Source organism: Zophobas morio, unplaced genomic scaffold, assembly GCF_036711695.1.
Source record: "Zophobas morio isolate AGI-343-1 ecotype UQ-CSIRO unplaced genomic scaffold, CSIRO_AGI_Zmor_V1 ptg000018l, whole genome shotgun sequence".
NCBI classification, from domain to species: Eukaryota; Metazoa; Arthropoda; class Insecta; order Coleoptera; family Tenebrionidae; genus Zophobas; species Zophobas morio.
This window is the reverse complement of record NW_026972123.1, coordinates 4,105,126-4,130,034: the sequence shown is the minus strand read 5'-3', so window position 1 is coordinate 4,130,034 and position 24,909 is coordinate 4,105,126. Positions and strand designations below refer to the sequence as shown.

Below are 24,909 nucleotides of genomic sequence, written 5' to 3'. Positions count from 1 at the left end.
TATAAAATATGATGAGTTTTATACTTGTGATTTAACACTGCATTAATATTTTATAGATTTGGTTATACAGGGTGTCTCAAAAAAGTTAATGACTGAGTCAATTTATTTTATTGAAGAAATCAAGAATAGCAAAACTGAATACTTTGAAATATTGTAGATGTTTTGAAGTTTTTGTAAGCATGGTAACTTTTTCGAAAATTTGATTAATCAAATATGCGCAAAATCAAAAATCGGAAAAACTGAAATTCACTAATGCAAATAACAGAAAATCGAAAAATACAAATCGTAAAAATCGAAAATTCAATTAATCAAATACCTAGGTCGATCGAAAAGTGGAAATTCACAAACCTCAAAAATCGAAAATTGAAAAACGGGAAAACCAAAAAATCGAAAAGTCAAAAATTTGTAATATTGAAAATTAAAAAAATCAAGAACAAAAATTAAAAAAATCGGAAATTAAAATAATCAAAATATATAAAGTAAAAAAAATTGCAAAGCCTAAAAACTGAAACGAACAGAAAAATCGAAAAAGCAAAAAATTGGAAAAACAAAAATACGAAAAATCTAAAATCGAAAAAGTGGAAAATCGAAAATCTGAATAAAGAAACTTGGAAGTTCTGAAAATTAGGAAATCGAAAACCAAAAAATCGAAAAGTAACAAAATTGAAGTCTAACAGTTGAGAATGGAAAAATTGAAAAACCGAAAATTCTAAAAATCGACAATGGACAAATTGAAAATCGCAAAATTCAAATTGAAAAATTGAAGATAGAAAAATCGATGAATTGAAAAATCGAAAATTCAACTACTCAAATTTTCTAAATATCGAAAAATTATAAAACTGAAAAATCCAAAATTCTAATCATCGAAAGTCTGAAAACTGAAAATCGAAAATTCTGAAAAGCGGAAAATAGAATATCGAAAAATTTAAAAGAAAGAAAATTGAAGTCTAAAAACCGAAGAATGGAAAAATTAAAAATCAAAAATTCGAAAAATCAAAACCGAAAAATTCAAAGATTTAAAAAGAAAATCGAAAAATAAAAAATCTGAAAATTGAAACTCGAAAATTTGGAAAATCGAAAAGTAAAAAAATTGAAGTCTAAAAGCTGAAAAATGGAAAACTGAGCAATCGAAAATTCGAAAATCAAATATCGAAAAACCGAAAAGCCGAAAAATCGAAAATTTGATAAATCAGGTATGCGAAAAACAGAAAATCTGAAAACACAAAACTGGAAAATCAAAAATCTAAAAATGGAAAAACCGAAAATCGAAAATTCAATGAATCTAATACGTAGGTCGATCGAAAAACTGGAAATTCACAAATCTGAAAAATCGAAAATTTGCAAGATTGAAAAACCGAGAATTGAAAAATCAAAAAACCGAAAAATGGAAAAATCAAAAATCGAAAAATAGGAAAACCGAAAATTCGAAAATTCATAATATTGAAAACTCTAAAAGTCGACAATTCAAAAATCGAAAACTGGAAATTGAAAAATCGAAGATTGGATAATCGAAAAATCGAAAATCGGAATATCGAGAATCGACAAATTAAAAAACCGAAAAATCGAAAAATTAAAAAATCGGAAATCGAAAAATGAAAAAAAAAACGAAAATTCAAAAATCGAATAATCCGAAACTAAAATAATAGAAAAGTGGAAAAGTAAAAATTGCAAAGCCTCAAAACTAACGAACAGAACAATCGAAAAATAAAAAAAAAATCGAAAAATATCTAAACATGGAAAATCGAAAAATCGAAAATCGGAAAATGGAGAAACCGAAAAATCGAAAACTCGAAAATTCGATGAAGCAAATACTCGAAAAAGCGAAAAGTAAAAAAATTGCAAGGCCTAAAAAGTGAAAAATCCAAAAATCGAAAAAACGACGATCGAAAAAAAATCAAAAAATCGAAAAGTGGAAAATCGGAAAGTAACAAAATTGAAATCTAAAAGCTGCAAATTGCAGAACCATAAAAACTGAAACAAACAGAAAAATCCAAAAACCACAAAAGCGGAAAAACGAAAATCGAAAAATCGTAAAATCAGAAAATGGAAAATCGAATAATCGAAAGTTGAAAAATAAAACAACCGAAAAATCGAAAAATTTTATGATTAATGGAAAATCGAAAAATCGAGAATAGAATAATTAAAAAGCCGAAAAATTGAAAAATCGGAAATCGAAGAATTAAAAACGTAAAATCGAGAATTCAAAAATCAAAAAAATCGGATAGTAAAATATAATCGAAAAATGCAAAAAAATTGCAAAGTCTAAAAACTGACGAACAGAAAAATCAAAAAATCTAAAAGTGGAAAGACGAAAAATCGAAAATTGAAAGAATGGCAAATTAAAAAACGAAAACTCGAAAAATCAAAATACCGCATATTTGAAAAATCAGAAAATTAGAAAGTAATAAAATCGAAAAGTTGATAGAAAAATGGAAACTGAAAAATCTAATTCGATGAAACTGTAGGTCGAAAAAACGAAAAATCGAAAATCGAAGTGACCTTTTTTAATGGAATGGTAAATCACAAGTATAGACTCATCATATTCTGAACATTTTAGATAGAGTATTTATAAAATTAAAACTAATTCAGGGTAAGAATTTGGTCAACACGTAAGTTTCGTTGTAGTTTGAGCCTACCTACAAATTCTGCCCTTGGACGATTTGGACCGCCTCCCTCGGTGACGACCGGCAAAAATGATCCGCCCATGGGCTCAAAACATTTGTACTTATAACACTGTTGTGAAAGATGTGTGGGCTTTTTGTTACTGCAACTAAATTAAATAATCATAAATATATTTCAAAAAATATTTTACTACTGTATTGGGATTGAATGCGATGTCGACTGATTATTTTGAGAGCCGTCCCTGGATTTAGGAGTCGGTACGAACACTGCAGGTAATTACGATGGGAAAAACGTCCCTTTTCTCAACAGAAGCTAAGTAATAATCCGCTCATTATTGGACTTAAGTGCAATATAATGTTCGAGTTTCTCTTACAGTCCATTTGTAAGTACACCCCATAAAATCAGAATTCCTATCTCGGACAATGCAGCAAAAATGCACTTCCACCCACCCCCTCCCGAAAAATTCCATGCCCCCGTGGGCCGCCGCCACGCGGAAATTGAAATCACCACTTAGTCCTCGCACAAACCGACAACCAATTGCCACAATAACTCCAGCGTGCCCCCATTAATCATATTTTCGGGAAGTTTAGACAAGACAAGACCCATCCATCCATCTCCAGCTACCTCTCCGACACGGCAACAAACGCCAGTTGTTCGGCGACTTTGCGCTCGGCTGCTTGCTGCTCCTCGACTTCTCAGTTCGCTTTCGACTTCCGACGCGAAAGTGCACCTCGAACCGTTCCAGCCGCGTCGCTCCGTTCCTCATCCACGACAGGCCGAGACGCAAGGCGAGAGCTCACCGGAAAAGCGCACAAAATTCGAGGTAAGGGTGCATAATTTCTTAAGAAAATTCGGACGTGTGGGGAAAGCGCGAAAATTGTTGTGTAAATTTAAATCGGATGCGTATGTGATGCAAGTGCGAGCGAAAATGACCCTTACTTGTACGATCATGTATTGCGATACGTAATGGTGTGCTTGCATTGTTACCGGTCAGGTCAGATGGTCGGCTCTTAATCAAATCGTGTCGCTCGGTGTGACGTCACGTGACGTCACGAGTCATATTGTGTAAAGATTGTGCACGTCGGCTGCGTCGTCACTTTTCAAAAGTAGGAGGCAGATTCTACTTTGATTAATTTCTATGAACGTGGGTGCAAGTCACAGTAACGTGCTTATTAATATCAACTATTAATAGTCGGTTATGAATTTATGACTAGAGTGAAGTTGTAAATCGATAAGATCAAAGCGGAAGGAAATCAGTGCGTGAATTTTTTGCACCGATAGTGTTTTTATTTTTTCCATGAAATAAATATAGAGTCACGGGAGAAATTATTTTGCAATAAGAACGTTTAATATCTATACCACGAGGCTAGTTGCAGACGATCTTCGGAAAGCGTGACCTGTGTATGCCTAAAGATTGTATGTGGTTTTAAAATAATTAATTATTATTTACTCCTTCCTAGTTTTGTACTTTGATTAATAATTTCTTTCGCTCCAAATACCGTATTTACATAACCCAGAATTCCGTTACCTAAAACGGGTTTAAAACAACATAAATTGTGAAAGAGTATTTTTCTGTAGACTTTTAATTCCCTTGTTTGAGCAAACTTTAACTCCACTCCGTTGTTTTTAGCCTTTTCAGATTCCTTTTCTGTTCAAAACTTTGAACACAATTTATCCATAGTGTGAATTTTACTTTACACAATGGCCAAACTTGTTCATACTTTTCTTTTTCAAAACTTCAGGTTTTCTCGACGTTTCGTGACCTCCAGAAAACGAAAAATAGGTGTCCAGTTTTCGTCTGTCCGTCTGTCTACACTGTAAAAATAATGTATTTTTTTAGATTTCGCCTCAAAAGTACGGTAAAAACACTACTGTAATATGGGTAATTATTACATTCACGTACGGTAAAAACACATTTTTTTACAGTGTACTAAACCGATGTATTAGAAATATCGTGTAGATGCCATTAACCTATACTGTGTATAATAATTGACATTTGACAGAGTCGGTGAAAAACATTAATTTTGTTATACAAAAGAGTGAGGTTAGATTCCATATTTTCATCGATTAAATGTTACGTTTATTTTGACAGGCTAACTTGATGATATTTTCAACTGAACGCCCAATATCCTAAAAGTATAGTGAAAATCTTTTTTTTGTCTTGAAAATTACCACGCGGAAATTAAAAAGATATGAAGCCGAAAACAACTTCTGGAAGTTGAAACCTGCAAATTTTTAATTATCCCAAAAATTGCCAAATTTCATATTGGCGATTCTAGAAAAATTATTTTCTTGAGAAAATGAAGAAAAAAAAATTCTGCAGGTCGAACTCTACAAAACAAGTGTACCTAATTTTTGAAAGTGGGCGCAAAAAATCGATAATTTCAAAATTGAAAATTCAGCTTTTGGAAATGTTCCCTCATAATTTACGAAAAATTCTGGGTTACAGATTTCGACGTGCTGATTCCAAAATATAGCGAAGCAAAATTTTTCGTAACATTGGATTCGAAAATTATTTTCTTTTTGCTTTCTTAAAACGCCATTTGTCAACTGAGGATTCTGGAAGAATGGTGGGAATTTTTGAGGGAATGAAGCCGAAAATAACTTATGGAAATTGAAATCTAGAGGAAATCTCATTACCTAATTTTTGGAAAAGATAGCTAAAAATCCACAAAAAAAATGTGGCAGGTTTCTGGTCTCAAAGCAATATTTTTGAAATATCCGGTTTGAGAGACGAAGTTTTTAAAAATCTCATCATATTAGCAATTCTTGAAAAATGGTAGCAATTTTTGAAAACAATGATCGTTTCTTCAGTTTTTTTATTTACAAATAAACACGATTTTTCATGTTTCTCTGGTGTTTTTGATTTTGGAAGAAACGAAAAACTGTAAAATCGAAAAATACGAATATTCAAGACACGAACCATTGAAAAATCATAAAAATTGAAAAATGGAAACTTAAAACTCGAACAATTGAAAACTCGAAAACTAGCGAATTGAAAAATTACAAAATCGAACCATTAAAAATTGAGAAATCGGAGAATTGAGAAATGGAAAATTTGAAAAATCGAAATAATGTAAAAAATAAAAAATAGAAAGACTGAAGAAACAAAATGTCGAAAAAGAGAAATTAAAAATCTTAACAATTAAATATGTATTTCGATTTTTTAATTTAATAATTTTTCGGTTTTTCGATTTTACGATTTTGCAATTTTTCGATTTTTTTAATTTTTCATTTTTCGATTTTACAGTCTTCCAATTTTTAAATAGGTGACTAAATTTTTTCATGTTTCAATTTTTCGTTTCTTTTTTTTGATTTGTCGTTTTTCATTTTTACAATTTTTGGAATTTTTAATTCAATTTTTCAATTTTGTAGTTTTGGCACTTTTTTATTTTATTATTTTTCAACTTTTCATCTCTTTTGAATTTTTTACTTTTACATTTTTTCTATTTTCTTCCTAATTTGTATATTTTTATTTCTTGATAGTTCCAACTTTGAATTTTGAAATTTTCGGTTTTTTTTTCTAATGCGATTTCTTAATTTTTCGTTTCTTCAAGTTTAGGATTTTGCGATTTTTTAATTTCACATTCTTTCGATTTTCTATTCGTTTTGTCTAATTTTAATTCATAGATTTTTCAATTTACGAGTATTTATCATTTTCGATTTTGCGACTTTTCATGCTTTTAAATCAATTTGTTATTTTTTGTGTGTTCAATTTTAGTATTTTGAATTTTTAATTTAATAATTTTTCGATTTTTCAATTTTTCATTCTTCTATTTCACGATTTTGCAATTTTTATATTTTCAATTTTACAAATTTTCTGTTTTTTTACTTTTTTCTTCAATTTTAGGATTTTTTAATGTTACATTTTTTCGATTTGCTTTTCAATTTGTCAATTTATTGTGACTTCAATTTTAGTATTTCTTTTTCAATTTTTCAATTTTAGGTGTTTCAATTTTTTATTTTTCAACTTTTTAATTTTTCATTTCTGCTATTTTGCAGTTTTTATAATATTTTTTAATTTTACGATTTTGCGATTCTTCGATTTTTTAATTTTCGGATTTTTTAATTTGTCATTTTTCGACTTAACTATTTTCCAATTTCCAAATGTTTTAATTTTTCGATGTTCCAATTATGTACTGAAAACTCGAAAACTTGCAGATCGGAGGATGGAAAAACCGAAAAAAATCTCAATCACGACACTGAAAAATCAAAAGATCGAATAATTGCAAACTGAAAAATTGAAGAATCGAAAAAATGAAAAATCGGAGAATAGAAAAATTCAAAAAATTGTAGAACGCATAATCGAAAATTAAAAATCGGGCAATCGAGAAATTGGAAAATTGGGAAATTGAAATATCCAAAAACAACAAAAATCGAAAAACTGAAAAATAAAAATATGTACTGAAGAAACCACATATTGAAAAATCGGAAAATTAAAAATCGAGATATTGAGGAATTAAAAAATCGAAAATTTGTAAAATAGAACAATTAAAAATCGAGAATTAGAAAAATCGAAAAATTTAACACTCGGAAAATTGCAAATTTTACAATTGAAAAATTGAAAAAGAATAAATATTGTAAAAACGCATAATGGAAAAATCGAAAATCCCTAAATGAAAAATTGAGCTTTTGGAAGTTGCCTAGAGTCTAATCTAGAGAAAAATCTGCAAATTTTTAGAAATCCCAAAAATTGCCAAATTTCATATTAGCAATTCTGGAAAAATGGTAGCAATTTTTGAAAACAATTACGTTTCTTCAGTTTTTTTATTTAGAAATAAACACGATTTTTCATGTTTCTCTGGTGTTTTTGATTTTGGAAGAAACGAAAAATTGTAAGAGCGAAAAATAGGAATATTCAAGACACGAAACATTGAAAAATCATAAATATTGAAAAATGGAAACTTAAAAATCGAACAGTTGAACACTCGAAAACTAGCAAATCGAACAATTAAAAATTGAGAAATCGGAAAATTGAGAAATCGAAAAAGAGAAATTTAAAATCTTAACAATTAAATATGTATTTCGATTTTTTAATTTAATAATTTTTCGGTTTTTCAATTTTACGATTTTGCAATTTTTCGATTTTTTTAATTTTTCATTTTTCGATTTTACAACTTCCAATTTTTAAATAGGTAACTAAATTTTTTCATGTTTCAATTTTTCGTTGTTTCTGTTTTTTGATTTGTCGTTTTTCATTTTTACAATTTTTGGAATTTTTGATTAAATTTTTCAATTTTGCAGTTTTGGCATTTTTCTATTTTATTATTTTTCGATTTTTCAATTTTAAATTTTCAAATTTTCGACTGTTCATCTCTTTTGAGTTTTTTAGTTTTACATTTTTTCTATTTTTGTTTTTTTTCCAATTCGATTTCTTAATTTTTCGTTTCTGCAATTTTAGGATTTTGCGATTTTTTAATTTCACATTCTTTCGATTTTCTATTCGTTTTGTCTAATTTTAATTCATAGATTTTTCACTTTACGAATATTTATCATTTTCGATTTTTCGACTTTTTATGCTTTTAAATCAATTTGTAATTTTTTTGTGTGTTCAATTTTTGTATTTCGAATTTTTAATTTAATAATTTTTCGATTTTTCAATTTTTCATTCTTCTATTTCACGGTTTTGCAATTTTTATATTTTCAATTTTACAATTTTGCAATTTTTCGATTTTTTTAATTTGCTAATTTTTCATTTTTCGATTTTCCAATTTTTAAATAAATAATTTTTTTGACGTTTCAATGTTTCGTTGTTTCTTTTTTTTTTGATTTGTCGTTTTTCATTTTTACAATTTTTCGAATTTTTAATTTGTAGCGCGATCAGTACCCCTAGCGCCCTCTGTCACGCCCACGCACCACCACTACCCTGCCGCAGCACCCCGGTACTCGCTCGCTCCCTTACCAGAGGGCGGTGCGCCCTTTCACTCCCACGCGACGCATTTCTAGCCGCCTTTACATAGGACCCGAGCGGCCAGATTCGGCAAGTTTTCCATCTGCGAACTTCACAGCTCATTTGCGTATCACCTTGCATCCGAGGGGTCTTGGAGGTCCAAATCGAGTAGTAAGTCGGCTTGAGTATCAGCGGCGTATCCGAGGGGTCCCGCAGGTCCGGCCGTGGAAAAACGCTCCGGGTGTTCGCGAGTGTACGAGTTATCAGGACTGTTCGTCCGCGGAGTGACCATTTTTAAGGACTCGTGTAACCAGTCTATGTCTATGCAGTGTATATACTATGTTTTGTTGAATAAAGTTTTTACGGAATAAACCACGTGTTATAAAAAGTGGCGCCCAACTTAGTGGCACGAAGAAGGCGTCTGTTATAAATTCTATTTTTCAATTTTCCGGTTTTGTCATTTTTCTAGTTTATTATTTCTCGAGTTTTCAATTTTTGGATATTCTAATTTCTCCGTTTTTAATTTTTCGTTTAGCCAATTTTTCGTCTATTCAGTTTTCGATTTGCAATGTTCGATTTTTTTAAATTTACAATGTTGCCATTTTTCGACTTTACAAATTTTCAGTTTTTAGATACATTAATTCTTTTTTTTTTTTTTTTAATTACGTCCCCCAACAGCAACTTATTTGCTTTTCCATTTTTCAATTTTACATTTTTTCTATTTTCTTTCCAATTTGTATATTTATTATTTCTGTATAGTTCCAACTTGAAATTTTCAAATTTTCGGTTTTTTGCCTTTTTTCTTCAATTTTAGGATTTTTTAATGTTACATTTTTTCGATTTGCTTTTCAATTTGTCAATTTTTTGTGTCTTCAAATTTAGTGTTTCTTTTTCGATTTTTCAATTTTAAGTGTTTCAATTTTGTTATTTTTCAACTTTTTAATTTTTCATTTCTTCTATTTTGCAGTTTTTATAATATCGAAAAAATCTCAATTACGAAATAGAAAAATCTAAAGATCGAATAATTGCAAACTGAAATATTGAAGAATCGAAAAAATGGAAAATCGTAGAATAGAAAAATTCAAAAAATAGTAGAAACGCAAAATTGAGAAATCGAAAAATTAAAAATCGGGCAATCGAGGAATTGGAAAATTGGGAAAATGAAATATCCAAAACCAACAAAAATCGAAAAACTGAAAAATAAAAATATGTACTGAACAAACCAAATATTGAAAAATCGGAAAATTAAAATCGAGATATTGACAAATTAAAAAATCGAAAATTTGTAAAATAGAACAATAAAAAATCAAGAATTAGAAAAATCGAAAAAGTTAACACTTGGAAAATTGCAAATTTTACAATTGAAAAATTGAAAAAGAATAAATATTGTAAAAACGCATAATGGAAAAACCGAAAATCTCTAAATGAAAAATTGAGCTTTTGGAAGTTGCCTAGAGAGAGTCTAGTCTAGAGAAAAAATCTGCAAATTTTTAAAAATCCCAAAAATTGCCAAATTTCATATTAGCAATTCTGGAAAAATGGTAGCAATTTTTGAAAACAATTACCGTTTCTTCAGTTTTTTTATTTACAAATAAACACGATTTTTCATGTTTCTCTGGTGTTTTTGATTTTGGAAGAAACGAAAAACTGTAAAATCGAAAAATACGAATATTCAAGACACGAACCATTGAAAAATCATAAAAATTGAAAAATGGAAACTTAAAACTCGAACAATTGAAAACTCGAAAACTAGCGAATCGAAAAATTACAAAATCGAACAATTAAAAATTGAGAAATCGGAGAATTGAGAAATCGAAAATTTGAAAAATCGAAATAATTTAAAAATTAAAAATAGAAAGACTGAAGAAACAAAATGTCCAAAAATCGGAAAATTCAAAATCACGAAATCCAGAATAAGAGAAATTGAAAATCTTAACAATTAAATATGTATTTCGATTTATTATTTAATAATTTTTTTGGGTTTTTGATTTCTTAATTTTCAAATTTTTCGAATTTCGATTTCTCGATTTTTCAATTTTTCCATTTCCTAATTTTTCGATGTTCAGTTTTGGAATTTTTCGATGTTTCTTCCATTTTTCAATTTTTCGATATTTTTCGATTTAGCAATTTTTCTCCGTTTTTAATTTTCCGTTTTGCCAATTTTTCGTAATTTTCAATCGTTTTTTGAACTTTAAATTTTCAAATTTTCGATTTTTCGTCTCTCTTGAGTTTTTTACTTTCACATTTTTTCTATTTTCTTTCTAAATTGTATATTTTTATTTCTTCAGTTTCTGAAAAATTGAGCAACTGAAAAAATGAAAAATCGGAGAATAGAAAAATTCAAAAAATCGTAGAAACGCCTAATTGAGAAATTGAAAAATTAAAAATCGGGCAATCGAAAAATTGGACTTATATTTGCCACGTTATTCCAATTTTCTTGAAATTTTGTTGACAATGGCAGTTCACAAAAAAATCGCTATAGGGTTATTTTTACAGTCTGCCTTACAATATTTTGTCCAAGGATAAATAAAGGTACATGCTTACTGTGGTATCAAGTAAATCAAATTTTAATGTACAGAGTGTTTATAGAAAATTCTGACACTTTCTTTCTTTTTATTTATCAAACCAAGAACCGTTCACCCCATTTTCACGAAACTGTAGGAATACAGTAATGTCGCACTCGCCTATATTTAACCATAATTTCAAACTCCTTATTATCGACCCCAAATTCAGTGTAAAATTTTATCAAAAAAAAAACCGCAAAACTAAAATTTACTTTATTTTTAATTTTCTACATTTTTTTTTGTTTTCTAAGCCACCTGGTATCCCCACTTTGTGTCGTATTGCGTAATCCAAATTAAATAAAACGTGCCATGAAATGGTACGAGCCTGTTGCTTGGTGTGATAGACATTAGTAGAAAAAAGTAAACTCCGTCAAGAGTGATTTATTAGTTTATTGAATATTCTGTTATGGTGTGATAAACGACAATATAAGCTAGTCTAAACGAGTTCTTTACAACAATAAACTTTTGAAAGTTGAAACGTTTCAGTATCACGCAGTGTCAGTTACAGAAATACTAAAAAAATCCTCCATATCAAAAAATGAGCGTCAGTTTTCTTTATAGCGGAATTTCATGACAACACACTTAAATAGGCGATTTTTCCAATCGCCCCGGAAAAGCGCCAGATTCCAGGTAACCAGATTTTCCGATTTGCCTGTCAAGCATTTCGTGGAAAAAATACCGGTCTGGCTGGTGCACGATCGATTGCGTTTATTATTAGGTTGAATGTGCCGCCGGAATTTAATGGCTATTTAATTCGGTGCAATCGCGGCGGCCTTGGTGCGTTTTTTACAAAAATTTATGTCGGTGTAATGCGGGCTGCGAGGATTCGTCTTAGGTCCGGCTTTATTTTCGGTTTAGATCAGTGACTTACCTGATTTTATTCCGGACGGAAATATGGAATATTATTCGAGTATTGTAATTGCAGCAGTGTGTTTATTAACAGTTATTTGTGTATTTGTGATTGATAATGGAGTTATCAGTGTTTAAGTACGGGCCACTGAGTGGATGGAATACTGGTAAAAAATGTAATAAAAGTAATAAGAGCTGGTGGTCTGCAGACCACCTGCACACAAGAAATAATAAAAAACTGTGTCAGTAAAAATGATAATTGCTGATCGGAATTTTTTATCACAGTGTTATTACATTATTAATTGCTGTGGTTTAATAAATAATCGTTATTAATGAAACCAGTTATAATTGCATATAAAGTACTCGGTGGAGTGAGGGTTTGGAAATCCTGATTATTAACCGAGTGGTTTCTGATGGATGTATTGGGAGATTCGCATGGACTTTGAAGAAGTAAAATATTCAAAACGTGTTCGTCATTTATCAAAAATTTCGGCAAAAAAGTGAAATAATTAATATTGGTTTTTAATAAGGTGGGACAGAACAGGTTATGGATACAGCTTGGGGCGGAACACTTTATGAATAAATTATCAAGGGAGGAGAGAAATATTTTCCTGTCTAAATAAAATTCGTTTTTCTATTTTCTTTAATTCTTCTAACTGTCCATTTTTCGATGTTTCGATTTCATAATTTGTATTTTTTCAACTTTAATTTTTTCAATTATTCAATTCCTCGACTTCCAAATTTTTTCAAGTTTCAGTTTGCTTAATTTTCTATTTTTCATTTTTCCGATTGTTAATTTTCATTTTCTTTATTTTGTCAACGTTTCTTTCGATTTTATAATTTTTCGTTTATTTAATTTTTCAAATTTTCAATTTTTGATTTTTCAATTCCTCGATTTTCAAATTCTTAAATGTTTCAATTTTCCAATTTTTCGATTTCTGCTTATACGATTTTCCGATTTCTTTAATATACAATATTTCTATTTTATTTTACAATATAGGTATATTTCACTTTTTTTCCGTTTTTGCGCTTTTTTTTTGTTTCTCAGTTTTTGATCTTTCGATTTTTGAATTTTCCGTTTCTTCAGTTTTTCAAAGTTTTCATTTACTTTTTCGTTTTCTCATTTCTGATTTGTCAATTTTAGAGTTTTGCAATTTTTACAATTTTTTTATATGTAAAATGGGAAATCGAAAAATTGCAAATCAAAGAACTGTAGAAACGAAAGTGATAGTGAAGCTTAAAAGTCGAAAAAAATTAAATCGGAAAATTAGAAAGAATTTATACAATCATGAAAATTGTAAAGTCGAAAAATATTGTAATATATCGAAAACTTGAAAAATAAAAAAGCGAACAATTTTAAAAATTGTAGTTGTTATATGTATATTTAAAATTTAAAATGAAAACTCAAAAATCCAAGAATAAAATTGAAAGAACAAAAAATTAAAAAACCTAAAACTAAAAACTTAAAAGTTGTAAATTGAACAATTGAAAAACCCAAAAAATAAAAATTTCACATTGAAAAAAGAAAAATTATAAAATCACAACATTTAAAAACCAAAAAATTGAAAAAATGAGAAAATGAAACATCCAAAAGTTGGAAAATCGGAAAACTGAAAAATTTAAAAATGAAAACTCTAAAAGTTGCATGTCGTAGAAATCAAGAAATAAAAAAACGAAAAATTGAAATTGAAAAAACAAAAAATATAACATCGGAACATTGAAAAATCGAATAATTGAAAAAATAAAGAAAATTAAAAACTGAAACGAAAAATTACAAATCGAAAAATTGCAAAATCCAAAAATTGGAGAAAAAAGAAAAATGAAAGTTCGAAAAATTGCAAATTGAAAAATTGAAGAAACGAAAAATAAAAAAAAAATGAGAATGAAAAACCAAAAAATTATAAAATCGGAACATTGGAAAATCGAATAACTGAAAAAGTAAAGATAATAAAAAAACTGAAACGAAATATTACAAATCGAAAAATTGCAAAATCCAAAAATTGAAGAAAAAAGAAAAATGCAAATCGGAAAATAGCAAATTAAAAAATCATAAAATCGGAACAATGAAAAATCGAATAATCGAAAAAAGAAAAGAAAATAAACAACCGAAACGAAAAATTGAAGAAATGAAAAATCGAAAAACTAAAAATTCAAAACGGGTGAAAATCTCAAAATCTAAAAACTGAAACATCCAAAAATTGAAAAACAGAATAATTTAAAAATGAAAACTCCAAGAGTTGCATGGCGTAAAATTGCAGAAATAAAAAAAATGCCAAATTGAAGAAATGAAAAACTGTAAAAATTGAAATCGAAAAAACAAAAAATTTTAAAATCGAAACATTGAAAAACCGAATAATTGAAAAATATAGAAAATAAGAAACTGAAACGAAAAATCACAAATCGAAAAATTGTGAAATATGAAAATTGAAAGAAAAAGAAAAATGAAAAATCGAAAATCGCAAGATAAATAAAATAACAAACCGAAACGAAAAATTGCAAGTCGAAAAATTGAAGAAATGAAAAATTGGAAAATTAAAAATTGAAAACTCGTGAAATTGTAAATCTAAAAATTGAAAAATCAATAAACTGAAAAATTAAAAAATTAAAGTTCGAAGATTTGCATGTTGTAAAATTGTAGACACAAAGAAAATGAAAAATTGCAAATCGGAAAATTGAAGAAACAAAAAATTGAAAACATGAAGAAAATTAAAACCAAAACGAAGAATTGGTAATCGAAAAATTGCAAATCTAAAAATTGAAAAATCGTAATTGGAAGAACTGAAGAAATGAAACATGAAAAAATTGTAATTAAAAAACAACAAATTCAAATCGAAACACTGGAAAATCGAATAAATGGAAAAATCTAAAAATTTTAACGTCCAAAAGTTGAAAAATCGAAACAAAAAATTGCAAAATCTAAAAACTGAAGAAATAAGAAAAATCAAAAATTCAAAAATCGCAATTTTAAAAATTGAAGAAACAAAAAATTTTAAAACATTGCAATTGAAAAAATAAAGAAAATTAAAAATTGAAACGAAAAATTGCAAATCCAAAAACTGAAGAAAATAGAAAAATGAAAAATCTAAAAAAAAATAATAATAGCAAATTGCAAAATTCAGGAAACGGAAAGCTGTAAAAAGTAAAATTGAAAAAACAAAAAATCAAAATCAAAACATTGAAAACTCGAATAATTGAAAAAATAAAGAAAATGAAAAGCCAAAACGAACAATTGCAGAAATGAAAAATTGAAAAATTAAAGACTGAAAGCTGGTGAAATTTCAAATCGAAAAATAGCAAAATCTAAAATTTGAAACATCTAAAGTTGGAAAATGAAAAACTGAATAATCAAAAAAGGAAAACTCGAAGACTTGTATGTCGTAAAATTGGTAGTAAAAAAATGAAAAATTGAAAAATTACAAATCCAAAAATGAAAGAAACGATAAATTGAAAAAACTGAAATTGAAAAACCAAAAAATGAAAAATCGAATAATTGAATAAAATAATAAGCCGAATCGAAATATTGAAGAAATGAAAAATTGAAAACTGGTAAAATTGCAAAATCTAAAAACTGAAACATCCAAAATTTGGAAAATCGAAAAGCTGAATAATTTAAAAATGAAAGGTGGGAGAATAAACTGCAGAAATAAAAAGAAATAATCATAAAATTGAAGAAACGAAAAATTGGAAAAATTGAAGTTGAAAAAATCAAAAATTATAAAATTAGAATATTGAAAAATCGAATAATTGAAAAAATAAAGAAAATGCAACGATAAATTACAAATCACAAAATTGTAAAATCCAAAAATTGAAGAAAAAGAAAAATGAAAAATCGAAAAATCGCAGATTGAAAAACCGAAGAAACGAAAAACTGAAAAAAGTAAAATTAAAAATTGAAAACGCGTGAAATTGCAAATAACATCCAAAAGTTGGAAAATTGGAAAACTGAAAAATTTAAGAATGAAAACTCGGAAGAGTTGCATGTCGTAAAATTCAAGAAATAAAAAACCGAAAAATTGAAAAATCTCAAATCCAAAAACTGAAGAAACGAATAAAAAATTAAATAGAAAAAATCAAAAAATAATAAAATCAGAACATTGGAAAATCTTATAACTGAAAAAATAAAGATAATAAAAACCTGAAACGAAATATTCCAAATTGAAAAATTGCAAAATCTAAAAATTGAAGAAAAAAGAAAAATCGGAGAATAGCAAATTGAAAAATTGAAGAAAGGGTAAACTGAAAAAAGTAAAACTGAAGAAACAAAAAAGAATAATTGAAAAAATAAAGAAAATAAACAACCGAAATGAAAAACTGAAGAAATGAAAAATTGAAAAACCAAAAATTGAAAACTGGTGAAATTGCAAATCGAAAAATTGCAAAATCTAAAAACTGAAACATCCACAAGCTCGAAAATCTAAAAACTGAAAAATTTGAAAATGAAAGCTCGAAGAGTTGAATGTCGTGAAATTACAGAAATAAAAAAAATGACAAATTGAAGAAATGAAAAACTGGAAAAACTGAAATTGATAAAACAAAAATTATAAAATCGGAACATTTGAAAAATCGAAAAATTGAAAAAATACAGAAAATAAAAAACTGAAGCGAAAAATTACAAATCAAAAAATTGTTAAATATGAAAATTGAAGAAAAAAGAAAAATGAAAAATCGAAAATCGCAAGATAAATAAAATAATAAACCGAAACGAAAAATTGAAGAAATGGAAAATTGGGAAATTAAAAAGTGAAAACTTATAAAATTGCAAAATCCTAAAACTCAAATTTCCAAAAATTGAAGAAACGAAAAATTCAGATTGAAAATTAAAACCCAAAATTATAAAATCGGAACATTGAAAAATCGAATAAACATCCAAAAGTTGGAAAATCGAAAAATAAAAAAAATTAAAATTGAAAACTCGAAAATTTGCATGTCGTAAAATTGAAGAAACAAAAAAATATGAAAAATTGAAAGATTGCAAATCGAAAAATTGAAATGAAAAAACAAAAAATTATAAAATCTGAACATTAACAAAATCGCAGTGTTTTGACCGAGTCGAATAAATGAAATAATAAAGAGAAAAATAAACCGAAAAATTGCAAATTTAAAAATTTTAACTTCCAAAAGTTGGAAAATCGAAAAACTGAAAAATTTAAAAATAATAAATCGGGTGCATGTCGTAAAAAACAAAAAATGTGCAACCGAAACATTGAAAAACCGAATAATTGGAAAAAGAAATTGAAATCTGAAAATTTTTAAAAAACTCAACAAACTGCAAATGGAAAAACTGAAGAAACAAAAAATGAAAAACTGAAGAATTCAAACTCGTTTTTACTGAATTGAGGTTATCGGAAAACAAAAATCGCAAGAATTTTTTAAGAAGTGGGATTTTCTGGGCTGCATTTGAGGGGTCAGGGAAATTCTATCGAAATAATAAAAAAAATCTTTAGGAAGTTTTCATTATGTGTACATATGTATTTGCTAAGATAAGACTAAACAATATTAATCTAAGATTTCAAGCAAAATAAAAAGTGGCCCCGCCCACCCACCCCTATCCCTTTTTGATCATTTTAAACTATTTTAACATTACTAAATTTTAATTTTTGATTTGCAGTTTTTCTAGCTTTCATTTTAAATATGTTATAATATTCAGTTTTATGATTTTAGAATTTTTCCATTTTTACTATTGGATTTTAAAAATATTTCGTTTATACGAATTTTCAGTTTTTGATTCTTGAAATTGAAAAATTCCCAAAATTAAAATGTTGAAATATTGAGAAGTCGAAAACTTGGAAAATCGAGGTCGGAAATTTTGAAAATCGAAAAACCGATATGTTAAGAAATCGAAACAACAAAAAATTGGAAAATTTTACAAATCGAAAAATTAAAAATTTAAAATCCTATTTATAATCACAGACTTTGCTTCTTCTAAAATTAGAAAACGACTAATTAAAGTATATGTCAGAGCTTACAGTCAAACTAGTTCCTCAAGGTAGTATCCTCGAACTACTGCTTTTTGTTAGCTTTATAAATGACTTTCATAATCAACAAGCGACTAGTTTAATTGCACACTGTACAAACTAACAATTAAAGAGAATTATATCTTTATTATTTATATTCCAATCGATCTCAAAATCATGAAATTGTACATCTTCAAATCTCCTTTTACTTGTGGTCCGTTCAGAGGATGGTCATCGCCACACATTCCATGTGGTTTTTTAATAGTGAATTTAGAGCTGGAGTTCTTTTTTTCGGCTTGATACGAACGTAGCTGCAGTTCCTCGAAGGCCTTTAATGATAGCCTTTATGTGGTATTTTTTAGAATATCAAGATGACTCGTCTTTCTCCACATCGGGTTTCTTTTGTGTTCTAGCACGTTTCCGAAAATTCTGATTTTTGTCAAAACCTAAACCCAAAAATCGCATAAAACTTGACCGATGCAGTCACTCTCAAAGCACGTTTCCAGCCACATATTTTTAGCCACACTGCAAAAAACCGCATTTCAAAACCGCTTTCGACTCCTTATAATCATCTTTCACGAAATTAACAGTTGAGACAGCAGACCGGACCGATTAAAATATCATCCGGTCAACTTGTTCAATATTCATCCACTCGAATTAACCAAACCACAACTCACAACCGGCCGACGAAAGATTTATGAGGAACCTTTGAGTCGTGCGCTTGATGCGGGCTATTATTTTAATCTAGCAAATGGGTGATCCCCATAAATTGTCAAAATTATTATTAATTACCTACTCAAGCCACACGATTTACGGTACACCACGCCGTAAAACCGCCCAACGGACCGGAGAAAAGAAAAAACCTCGAACAATTAATTAGACAGATTTTTACGTCTGGAAACCGAGATAGTCCGAAGAACAATGAGTGAAAGTGGTTTGAAGACGCGATTCCGTGGAATGCGGGGAATGTGGGAGCTTTTGCCCGCCGCCACTGCCACCAAATCGCCCGAAATGACATCGTTCAATTTTACGATGCCATCAACTTGTAAAAACTCAATCGAAGAGCAAGTTTTTTTCGGTCGAATCGATAAAACACAGACACATGCTCTTCCGTAATGTAGATTAGATATTCAAATTTCGGTTTAATGCAAAAAGTTGTCGGCTACTAGTACCGTACAGGTCGATGTCGTTGAACTGGTGATTAAAAGAATCTTTACGAGGTAGATAAACACGGAAAAAGTTGAGGATGTGGCGAGTGATGTTTGTTTTAATCTTGGAATAGTGTTATCTATATTTAAGTTGGGGAAAAAAGTTGGCTGGTCTAGGAGTGAATTGGCGATTGTCTAGAAAGTTTTTTGTGAGTAGAATTTTACAGCTTATTTTAGAAACCGGTAATCAAAATTTGTCTGTTGGTATTGTCCACGTCGAATGTCTAAATAAATAGATAAATCGAAAAATCGCAAATTGAAAAATTGAAGAAATAAAAAACTGAAAGGAGTAAAATTGAAAAACAAAAAAATCATAAAATCGAAACATTGAAAAATTGAATAATTGAAAAAATAAAGAAAGAAAATGGATTCTGTTATTTATCGATATAAAATCCCACTTCCATTCCTCAGAACCAATAAGAAGGAATGATCAAAAAGGGATAGGGGTGGGTGGGCGGGGCCACTTTTTAGTTTGTTTGAAATCTTAGATTCTCAATGAAATAGAAAAAAAATACCCCCTCTCTTTTCCAGTGACTACTCTTAATATTATTTAGTCTTATCTTAGCAAATACTAGGCCCGCCCACCCGCCCGCTATTTTTTTACTTTTTCGTTTTCTCATTTCCAAATTTCAAACAAAAAAGTGAAACAAAATTATAGTTATTATTACATACATTTTTAGAAACTGAAAAACCTAAAATTGAAAAAACGAAATATTGTAAATTGAAAAATTGAAAAATCCAAGAATTGAAAAATTTCACTCTATAGAAAAGAAAAATTATAAAATCAGAACATTTAAAAACCAAAAAATGGAAAATCGGAGAACTGAAAAATTTAAAAATGAAAACGTGAAGAGTTGCATGTGGATTTAAAACGTGAAAATTGAAGAAACGAAGGATTAAAAAAAACTGAACTTGAGAAAAAAAATTATAAAATCGTAACATTGAAAAATCGAATAATTGAAAAGATAAAGAAAATTAAAAACTGAAACGAAAAATTACAAATCGAAAAATTATAAAACCTGAAAATTGTAAAAAAATGAAAAATCGAAAAATTGCAAATTGAAAAATTGAAAAACAAAAAAAATCATAAAATCAAAATATTGAAAAATTGAATAATTGAAAAAATAAAGAAAACAATAAGCCGAAAGGAAATATAGAAGAAATGAAAAATTGAAAAATTAAAAATTGAAAACTGCTAAACTTGCAAAACCTAACGACTGAAACATCCAAAAGTGGGAAAATCAAAAATTAAAATTTAGTAAAAATTATTTTATTAAAAAAAAATGTAATCCTGGATTCTGTTATTTATCGATATAAAATCCAACTTCCATTCCTCAGAACCAATAAGAATGAATGGTCAAAAAGGGATAGGGGTGGGTGGGCGGGGTCACTTTTTAGTTTGTTTGAAATCTTAGGTTCTCCGGCTTTTACAGTAAATTAAATAAGTCAATGAAATAGAAAAAAATAGGTGGGTGGATGAGTAGCCCCTCCCACCTACCCCCTCTCTTTTCCAGTGACTACTCTTATTATTCTTTAGTCTTATCTTAGCAAATACTAGCCCCGCCCACCCACCCTCTGTTTTCTTACAGGGTATGTTGTTTGCCAAAATTAGTCTTATCTCGGCGAATAGTAGGCCCTCCCACCCGCCCCCTATTTTTTTTTTTTACTTTTTTGTTTTCTCATTTCCAAATTTCAAATAAAAAAGTAAAACAAAATTATAGTTATTATTACATACATATTTAAGATGAAAACCAAAAAAATTGCAACTCAAAAATCGAAGAATGAAAATCATAACTAAAAAATCGATAAACTGAAGAACCTAAAATTGAAAAAACAAAAAATCAAAAAACGAAACATTGTAAATGGAAAAATCAAAAAATCCAAAAACTGAAAAATTTCACATTATAGAAAAGGAAAATCATAAAATCAGAACATTTAAAAACCAAAAATTTGAAAATTGGAGAACTGAAAAATTTAAAGACGAAAACGTGGATTTAAAACGTGAAAATTGAAGAAACGAATGATTAAAAAAAACTGAAATTGAGAAAAAAATTATAAAATCGTAACATTGAAAAAATAAAGAACATTAAAAGCTGAAACGAAAAATTACAAATCGAAAAATTGCAAATTGAAAAATTGAAGAAACGAAAAACTGAAAAGAGTAAAATTGAAAAACAAAAAAAATCATAAAATCGAAACATTTAATAATGGAAAAAATAAACAAAATAATAAGCCGAAAGGAAATAATGAAGAAATGAAAAATTGAAAAATTATAAATTGAAAACTGCTAAACTTGCAAAACCTAAAAACTGAAACCTCCAAAAATTGGAAAATCAAAAATTAAACTTTAGTAAAAAAAAATGTAATCCTGGATTCTGTTATTTATCGATATAAAATCCAACTTCCGTTCCTCAGAACCAATAAGAATGAATGATCAAAAAGGCTTTTACAGTAAATTAAATAAGTCAATGAAAGAATATGGTTTTTTACTGAAGAGTCTTATAAGCAAACAGTAGCCCCTCCAACCTACCCCACCCATCTTTTCCAGTGACTACTCTTAATATCGTTAGTCTTATCTTAGCAAATACTAGCCCCGCCCACCTGCCCTCTATTTTCTTACAAGGTATGTTATTTGCAGAATTAGTATTATCTGAGCAAGTACTAGGCCCGCCCACCCGCCCTTTATTTTCTTAGAGTGTATAATTTGCCAAAATTAGTGTTGGCAAGTACTAATTAATTTTTTTGTATTTTTCAAAATAGTTGTATGATTTAAATCCCTACATTTTTGCCAAAGGTTAACCAATATTTTATAATTACGGTCTCCAGGATTTTTTTAATTTAAAAAAAAAAAGTACAATATTCCTTTAAACTTTAAAAACGACCCAAAGGACCCTGAGATTCTTTCAATTTTTTTTTCGAAAAAAAAAAACAACAAAGAACCTTAAAAATTTTTTCAAAAACATCAAAAAAACATCAGGTGTTCTCAAGATTCTTCCAAGGGATCACAAGATTCTAAAGAATTCTTAAAAAAAAGACAAGTTTAAAGAACAAATTATCAGGACTTCTGCAACTCAAATTTGTCTTCAGTTCTTAAAAAAGACACAAGAGATTCCTCAAGATTCTCTTATTAAGTTGTAAAAAATATACAAGTGACCCTAAGTTTTTTTTCGTTTGAAAAAAAAGACATGACACCCTAAAATTGTTTTAAATTCTTAAAAAAATCACAAGGGATCCACACAATCTTTTAAATTATTAAAAAAAACACACACAAGAAACCCCAATTTATTTCTCAATAACTCAAAATTACACAGCAATTATGTACAAAATAAATCCGGCGCAAATTGACTGCACTCTCGTGGATTGAACTGGCTGAATCATAATCGTTCCTAAGGGGGCCTCTATTTTGCCCATCGCGACTTCCGCTTCCAGGCTTTTCTCCGGCCACCGTCACCGACACTGAGTCATCATTGCCGAACGTACTAGAACCCATAGGCGTCGCACCGGGGCGGCGTATGGGTTTCTTTCGTAACGATACTTTCATTTTCTTAAAAAAGTACACAAGGAATCCAGATTCTTTTAATTTTTTTCAAAAACTAGCTTCTTAAAAATACAGTAATTTTTAAATAAATCCAGAAAGGACCCCAAGATTCTTTCACTTTTATTTAAAAACTAAATACGAAGGGTCCCTCAAGATTGTTTTAAGTTGTTAAAAAAATACACGAATGTTCCCAAGATTCTCAAAAAAAACATAAGGATCCTTAAAATTGTTTTAAATGCTTAAAGAAGGGCATAAAGAGTCCCAAGATTTTTTAAATTTTATTCAAAAACCAAACACCAAGTGTCCCCCAAGTCCCTTTTTAAGTTTAAAAAGCGCACAAGTGATCTCAAGATTCTTTAAAATAAAAAAAGACACAAGGGATCCCAAGATTAATTCAGATTCTTAAAAGGCACAAGGGATCAAGATTATTTTAAATTAAAAAAAAAACACACTCACATGGAATCCCAAGATTTTTCAAATTTTTAAAATAGTACACAAGGCAGCCCAAGATTTTTTTAAATTCTTAAAAAGAAAGACAAAAGCCCAAAGATGGTTTTAAGTTCTTAAAAACGGTGCAGGGAACCCAAGGATTCTTTTAAATTCTTAAAAAACAAACAAAGGCCCTAAGATTCTTTCAAATTGTAAAAAAAGAAAGAAAGAACCCCAAGATTCTTTCAAATTAAAAGGATTCTTTTTAATTCTTAAACAAAAAAAATACAGTAAGGAGTCCAAGATTGTCATAAATTTTTAAGTAAATACATAAAGGACCCTCAGACTCTTTCAATTTTATTAAAAAATGAGACACCATGGGTTCCCCAAGATTTTTGTAAGTTGTTAAAAAAATACACAAGTGATGCCAAGATTCTTTCAAATTCTTAAGAAAAATATAAGCAACCTTATTTTTTAAATACTTTAAATTTTTAAAAAAGGACACAAGGGATTTTTTTAAATTTTATTCAAAAACGAAACGTTCTCCAAGACTCTTTTAAGGAAAAAAATGCATACGTGATCTCAAGATTCTTGAAAATTAAAAAAAAAACACAAGGAATCCTAAGATCGTTCCAGATCTTTAAAAGACACAAGGGTCCCAGATTATTTTAAATTTTTAAAAAACACACTCATAAGGAACCCCAAGATTGTTTCACATCCTTAAAAAAGTACACAAGGAACCCCAAGATTCTTTTAAATTCTTGAAAAAAGGAACACAAGGAATCTTTTAAATTAAAAAAAAAAAAATACACCAGGGGATTCTTTCAAATTCTGAAAAAAAAATCACAAGGAACTACAAGATTATTTCAAATTAAAAAAAGGGGGGCACTTGAGGATTCTTCTTAATTTTTAAAACAAAAAGAAAAAAAATAGAAGTCCAAGGTTGTCATTAATTTTTAAATAAATCCAGAAAGCACCCCAAGATTCTTTCACTTTTATTCAAAAACACAAGAGCTTCCTTAAAATTCTTTTATATTGTAAAAAAAATATACAAATTATCTCAAAATTCTTTCAAATAAGACAAAAAAGACATATGGTACAAGGAACCCCAAGGTTCTTTCAAATTTTTTCAAAAACAAAAAATCAAGGGCACTCCAGGATTCTTTTAATTCTAAAAAAAAAACAACACCAGGGAGCCCAAGATTTTTATAGATCCTACACAAGGAAACTAAAGATCGTTTCAAATTCTTAAAAAAAGGTACAAGGAACCCAAGGATTCTTTTTAAAATTAAAAAAAAAAACACACCATTGACCCCAAGATTCTTTCAAATTTGTTTAAGAACAAAAAATCAGGAGCTCCCCAGGCTCCTAAGGGCCCTAAGATTCTTTATACTGTTGAAAAAGAATACAAGGGACCCCGAGATTCTTTCAAAATTTTTCGAAAACAAAACATTGGGGGCTCTCCAGGATTCTTTTCAAGGTTATCACAATTCTTAAATAAAATCACAAGGAACCACAAGATTTTTTCAAATGTATTCAAAAACAAAAAATTATGGGCACTCCGAGAGTGATTCTCATCAATTCTTAAACAAATACACAAAGGGCCCTAAAATTCTTTTTTTTTTTTTTTCAAAAACAAAACACCGGGTTCCTAAGATCCTTTCATACTGTTGAAAAAAATCTACAATATATCACGAGATTCTTTCAAATTAAAAAAACTATTCAAAGATTCTTTAACTTCTTGAAAAAACACACAAGGAACCCCAAGACTCTCTCAAAATTTTTCGACGACAAGATATGGGGAGGATTTTCAGGATTTTTTCAAGACTCATCAATTCTCAAATAAAAACACAAG

The 24,909-nt window shown here is 28.6% G+C and overlaps 1 protein-coding gene across 3 annotated transcripts in view; it reads left to right on the top strand.

Annotated features, from left to right (window-relative positions):
• Positions 1-3,249: 3,249 nt before the first annotated feature.
• LOC135130828 (extracellular sulfatase SULF-1 homolog) overlaps positions 3,250-24,909 on the top strand; it is a 186,806-nt gene continuing 165,146 nt past the window's right edge. For 2 of the 3 annotated variants that reach the window (XM_064058255.1, XM_064058256.1), the window contains exon 1: positions 3,359-3,445. The gene's annotated coding sequence lies outside the window, so the exon portion shown is untranslated. Of the gene's footprint in view, positions 3,446-24,909 lie in introns of all 3 variants that reach the window. The other variant, XM_064058257.1, reaches the window with a different exon arrangement.